We start from the raw sequence: 7,235 nt of genomic DNA, 5'->3' as shown, positions 1-7,235 counted from the left end.
CTGTCAACAAACGGTTGCCATGGCAACAAGAAAAAATGGAAAATTTGTCATACTTCGTAGAATTGTTGCCAACAATATTTTAGGAAAACTCAGTAAATTTGGTGGTTCTAGCGTAAGCCCTTCTGGCGTTATAAGACATCGAAGTTAGCGCGGGCCTCAAAAGCCCCCCCCCCCCGGTCTGAATAGGGTTAATGACTCCACAACCTCAAGTTAGTAAAGATACTTGTAGCAGGTCAATAGGGATAAACAGTTAAAAGAACTAGTAAAGATGCTTGTAGCAGGTAATAGGGATAAACAGTTAAAAGAACTATAAGTATAAGAGCAACATGTCAGCTACACCCCCAGCTAGAACCTAAAGTACTTCAGACCTTAGCACTGATCTAAATTGTCTGGTAGCATCAAATGACCCGTTGACGACATAGAGCTTTTTTCAGTGGGCGGTGAATATCATACTGTACAGTGCACATAGCCATACAGGATTCAAGTGTACGGCGCTCGTTATAGTCAATGAAGTAAAAGTAAGAGACGGGAAGGCTTGACACTTTGGAAAAAGACCACAGAACTGGGGCTGTCTGATTTACAGGCAGACACTTCATCCTTACATCACATATTCAAGTATCGTCAAGTATCTGAACCATGGCCGAAGACTGCCATTCTGACAAAATGTCAAATGTCGTCAGAAAAGACTTCTTAAGCGGCAGTACAACAAAACCAAGAACAGAAGCTGTACAACCTCTCGCCATGCAACCCGAAGAAGCTATCGATCTCCACATCCCTGATGAAAAACTGTCTACCAAGAGCGATGCTGTAGCTGAGAACAGACAAGCCATCGATATCAGCCCTGGTGTTTTTGACACGTACGCCATTCCATACATATGCAAGGATGATGGTAGGTACGCGAAGAAATCTTCCGAAGAGACGAAAACAGAAGCCACAATATTAGCGTCCAACAGTAGCCACAATGGCGACATGAACTTGGCAGGGTCTGTCACATCCGAGAATGACTCTAATGCTTCAGTTTTTATCAGAAATGATAGTCACGCGCACACAAGAACGAGAAATACGAACCCGATGTACACACAAACCACCGTGGACCATCCTCCAAACGACGTTACTAGTAACCCGATGTACACACAAAGCACAATGGACGTTACTCCTAACCTGACGTACACACAAAGCACCGTGGACCCTTCTCCAAACAACGTTTACTCTAATCCGATGTATCTGCAAAGCTCCAACGAGCTAACACAAAGCACCGTGGACCCTTCTCCAAACAACGTTAACTCTAATCCGATGTATCTGCAAAGCTCCAACGAGCTAAAAGTCAGCCCTAGACCCACCTTCAAGTCAGATAACATCGATGACAACCGCTGCCCACAGCCATCAGCTGATACACGTCAGCAGGGGGATGAGGTCACATTTATATCAGCTAACAGCGATGGCAGTCTTTGCATTCAGCCGTTTGATGTTACACGACAGAAAGACGATGATAAGGAAAGCGTCGTTGAGAAGGAAAACAATGGGAACAATCGCTGCCTCCAGCCATGTGCTGTTAAGTGTCTTAAACCTTTCAGAAAACCTGCCGTCGAGTCATACAGCTGTGATGTCGCCCAGCCCTATGCTGTTAAATACCAAGAAGAAATCGTCGAGTCAGCTAACAATGATAGAGACACCCAAATCCAACCATATTCTGTTAGATACAAGATAGTCGACGAAACTGCTATTGATGCACTCGACTGTGTGCCAGCGGCCTCGTGTAGCAGCAACAATGATGTCATGACCAACCCATCGAGCGATGACGGAAATCCTCCTGATCTTGTTAGTGAGGAAAGGCAACATGTACCGAATGTTCTTCATCAAAATCCGATATACGTGCCAAACGTTCAGCATCCTTCAGCTTGTGGTAAGATGCGTCTAAGTTTTTAGAATTTGGTTACTTTCCTTGCCACCTGATTTAAAAAAAAGCAGAACCAATGGCTCATATAAGATAATCAATGAAAAGGTAGTTGTTTTAATCATTACTGATTTCGAAATTTTTGACAAGTTTAGGATAGATTATTTTGCGTGTATGAACTTAAAAATGTTTAATTTTGAAAATTATGGTGAAAAAGTAAACGGTACACTTTGGTTACATTGGACTTATCTAGCTTGAAGTATTCAACACAAATGAAAAGAAGTAATTCACAGTATCCCTTTGTTGTAAAACAGTTAGCATGGCTGTGCCAGCTTATTTCAGGTACTAGTAATCACTCTGTTAGTGAAGCTATGTCAATTTTTTTTCTAGCTAACGTCTAGATATCCAGCTCCTGGAAAGAAATATCAATGGGTTTCCTTTGTCATAGTACTTTACTCCATAAACTTTAGAAATGATTTTCCTCCTCAGCACTATACCCATGCATTTTTTTAAATTTGCTTTCAAGTTGTCTATCGCTGCAATATGTATAATGTGCACTTTTTCAGAATGTTCACGCCTGCTGGTGTGTACAGTTGTAACGGTGATTGTTTCGTGCATCGTTGGAGGAGTCTTTCTCTGGTTACTTTTCAATCTCAACGCACCAGTGGTATCCTTCCGACTTATGCCTTTTCTCGTTATGGCTTTGTTGAACATTACTTTTTTCCTTTTTAAACAATTCCGTTTAAAGAGCTAAACATTAAAAGATGCTTTTGATATGATCATATGGCTTATCTAGCACGTCATTCGCTTTTCTTTACTTAAACACCATCACAATATATTTGATGCCATCAGCAAACTTGATTGACAAAATATCGCTTTCTTTAAATTTGTTACTAGAACAGGTTTTAACATGACATCACGGCTATTGGATGTTTGTTTACAATTTGTGTTTAAAATTTGTATTTTTGTATATCTATTTCGTATTGTAAGGGAACTGTACGAAAATAGTCAGTTTTTGCTTGTTTGCTTGTTCAAAGAAGTTTTCTTGGTAAAGTGTGTCACCATCTGGGACATGCTGCCTTTTGCCGTGTCAAAAAAAAATAGTCGACAGGGACACACAGCTTTTGATATTTGGCAGTTTTTGATACTTTACTTTTGAGTTTAGACAGTTCATTCTCATGATCCCATGTCAAATAATCTAGTACCTACAGCCGGCGGGGACAGTGCCGGTGGATTCCACCATTACCCATGGTACCCCTGGATGCTGCAGTTCTGTCCCCGCACTGCTGGCAGTCCCTACTAACAGCTCAGAGCGGACGTCGACAGGTGAGATATAAACACTGTCACCTGTCAAAAGCGCTGACCTAAAGATGTTTTTGTGACAAACATACAAAATGGTTCGACCTAACAAGAGAGTCATAATGTTTAAGTTATAGATAGTTAATAATAAGTGTTCTAAATGGCACCTTGGCGTCGTGCTTGGCGTAAGTGGTAGTACGTTGGGCTCACCACGACCTAGAAGTCCAAAGTTCGAAGTTTACCTCCGACGTTGTGCCCTTGGGAAAGGCACTAAACCCGACGTTCCTCTTTTTGCTAAAGAGACAGTTCCAAGTTTGTAATGACCTTAAGACCTTACTTCCTCTACCCTGCTGTAAAAATGGGTACCCGACTTCGATTGGGGAGATAAATGACTACTACATGAAGTACAACGAAATTCAGTTATTTTCACGTCGGATTAACGCACACCTTGGTTAATTGCACGGAATCCCCAAATCCTAAACCGGCTCCCATTTCTACTTTAAATGACACATATTCGCTCGACGAAAAGGTTACCAATGCCGGATCATTGCATGCTAAATGCGTGCGCGGTAGAAATACGTCGATGACTGCCTGTGTAAAGGCACACTGCCGACAACATGAAAGAAAGAAAGCAAAGTTGCGGGTACTGGGCAAGTCGGCAACTTGAAAAGACGTCCGCCCGTTACACCACCTCTTGGCCCCTCCACCCGTGGTGGTGCGGTCCAACTTTGCATCATCGCACACGCCAATGATTGCATGAACACCGTGGCATGAAATCTACTGGCAAATTGGGTGTGCAGTTAAGCGGCTTCCACTGTACCTTCTGTCTGCACTTTGTATGCGCTACTGTTGAAAAAAGTTGTTCACTTAAGTGCAGTACTAGTGCCACATTGTCCTCGTTTGTCGGTACGACTTTATCTATTTCAGATAACTATCTACATTCAAATGCGATCGTTTCTACTGCCTTTACTTCGGGTCCGAATGGATTATACAGTTTCGCCTCTACACCACCGGCAGTGTCCAACAGCTCACAGAGTACAGGTGAGACTAGCAAAAACTTCACATCTGCTTTTGTTAGTATGGTGAGCTAAACTTGTACAGTGTCTCTTCTGCATCATTAGATATTGTCAAGATATGGGACTGTTAGACTGTACATAACTTTTGGATGGTGATAAAAATAATCGATCAAATCCCTGGTCAATACACCAAAACTTCATAACACTGCCCTGGAGAGGTTCTTATAATAAATTTACAAAATCTTTTAATCACCAACTGCACAAGAGTGAAGCAGATAGTCTTTTATAATATGGATATTTCTGGTACCTTCCAAGTGATCTTTGCATGCGACAAAACAGCCACCATCTTTACTATGTTACGATTTCATCATTAATTGCAGAAAGCTATCTACGAGGGGCGTGCAATTAGTAATGGTCCTGACCCATTTCCCATAGCAGGAGATTAATGAAACTTGGCACAGTTATTAGTCTTTCTCTTCATAGGAATCACCCAGAGTTATGCATTTCTCCCATCGTTTGATGCAGCTCTGGACACCGATTTTGTAGGACACCCCAGGTTGGTCCTCCAACTGATGCCTCATCAATGGCACAAGAGGGACGACCAGGTCTGGGAGCTGTTTCCACAGACTTCCAGCCACGTTTGAATTCAGGATGCCAGCGTTTTACAAGGTCATATGATGGGGCATCATCACCATAAGTTTCATTTATTTCATCAAAAGTCTTCTTTGGTGTGCGTCCTTTCAAATACAAAAAACCGGATCACTGCGCGACACTCAACTGGTTCCATTTCACACCTGGTCCATTTCGCACCTGACTAAGTTCAAACACCAGTAAATCAGAAACCACGATTAGTTCAGAGCTGTCTTTTGCAACATAACCCATAGAGATATGAATTATTACACATACAAAATTTCATTTAGATCAGACAACTGAAAGTGGGTCAGGACCATTACTTATTGCACGCCCCTCGTACAGCTGACAAAGACTGTAGCTTCTGCCTCAACCTCTAACCCGACCGGCTGCAGCAGGTCTTTCCCCATACTGTCCAGCCGCTTACAGTTAAAAGGTTAGACTAGCTCAAAACTTGGCTGGAGTGTTGGAATAGGGGGTTCAATTCGGACCTGTGTGGCGTGATACTTTATCATTATCAGCGCAATTTTTAATTGAAAGCGTTTTGCAAGTTCTTGCACGTGGGCTAATTGAAAAATGTAACATACAGAATAAATGGCAAAAGAAATAAAAGACTTTGGTATAGATAACAATGGTGACATGTACAAACAAGAGGCTAATCCAGTGATGATATGTACAGTTAAAAGCTACAAGCTAAGCGTTTTATAATACCGGGCTCCGAAGCTCATCTGGGTGACCCAGGATTTAAAAAAAATGACAGAAAATGAAAGATAAATGAAGTAAGGATAGAAAAATTAATTATGGTAAACGTATCAAGCATACTACTTCTAAACGTTTTATTACTTCTTGCAGCGAATCATGACAACAAGTTGGAGAAAATCACCTTCGGTGGGTTGGGAACCGACCCTGGTAAATTTCGTTTCAACGCCGGGTTGGCTGTGTCTGCTGACAATGAGATATTTGTCGCTGATCGTTGGAACAAACGAGTCCAGGTTTTCAGTATAAATGGGACCTATCTGCACCACTTCACGACGGTAGTGCCGGGTAAAGATAAGATGTGGCCAAACACTGTTGCTATTGGCGTAGAGCCTGAATACCTGTGGGTAGCGGGGAGCACAGATACATGTGTACATGTCGTACAGTACAATAAGGACTGTCTGCCCCTAAAGACGTTCGGCTTCTGTGGTAACAGGCGTTATCGTTCTCCCGAAATTGCGATAGACGTGCGCAACAACAAACTTATCCTTGGAGAGGGAGATACAATTCGGATTTTCCAACCGAATGGTTCTCTCGTTCGGAGATTCAAAGTGATAACGGACAAACGAATGATTCCAATCCGCACAGTCGCATCGGACAGCGAGGGAAATGTCGTACTTGCGAACTTTCACGGGTGCGTTCAGGTGTACAATCACTTCGGAGACATGATTTTAGAATTTGTAGTAGCCTCTGGAAGGGCTGCAATCCCAGGCCCCACAGGTGTCACCGTGGACCCTTCGGGTCGCATTATCGTGGCGACTACTGGCAACCACAGGGTTGACATGTTCACAAACCAAGGGAAGTTTGTCCGTACTGTAGTGAGTATGGATAACCCAATGTACGTCACCATAGCCCCGGAGGGAGAATTGGTGGTGGCCAGCTCAATTAAATCTACTGTGACTATCTTCCCACGCCACGTTTTGTTTCCCTGATGCTCTCCAAGGACAAAAGTAACTTCTGACACTACTTCTGATGCTCACATAACACATTAAGATGCTAGTTCTACCAGTGATGAGACGAGAACTATTCCCACTTGTCTTATGAGTTCAGACTCATTGAAAATTGTGTTTCCCTTTCTCAATGATGAATGAAGCATTTGACTCTTTGAGGAACTATTACGTTGTTTGTTTTGTTTTGTACGTCAATGCCCATGTGGCCCTTATGAAGACGTGGTCACTTGTACAGATTTGGCTGTATATCATTGGTCAAGTGCGTGGTCCTTTTGAAGAGGTGGTCAATTAACAGGCTCGTCTGTATATGAATGGCAGGGTGATTCTCACGTAGATGTGGTCACTTGTACATGTTTGACTGTATATCAAGGACCAAGCTGTCCTTGTGTAGATGTGGTAAGATTTATGGATTTGTCAATTGTATGTCATTGGCCATGTGAGTGGCTCTTTTCAAGAGATGCTCATTTTACAGGTTTGACTGTATATCAATGGCCAGTTGGCCCTTATGTAGAGGTTGTCCCTTGTGCTTGTAGGTTTGACTGTACATCAGTAGCAAGGTGAACCTCATGTACAGGTGGTCACTAATGCATGTTTTACTGTATATCAATGCCAAGGTGGTTGTAATGTATAAGTGGTCACTAGTACAGGTTTGACTGTATATAAATAGCCAGGTGGTGTTTTACTAGACTG

Source organism: Branchiostoma floridae, chromosome 16 (genome assembly GCF_000003815.2).
Source record: "Branchiostoma floridae strain S238N-H82 chromosome 16, Bfl_VNyyK, whole genome shotgun sequence".
NCBI lineage: Eukaryota > Metazoa > Chordata > Leptocardii > Amphioxiformes > Branchiostomatidae > Branchiostoma > Branchiostoma floridae.
The sequence above is the reverse complement of the archived record's forward strand: the minus strand, read 5'-3'. Positions refer to the sequence as shown.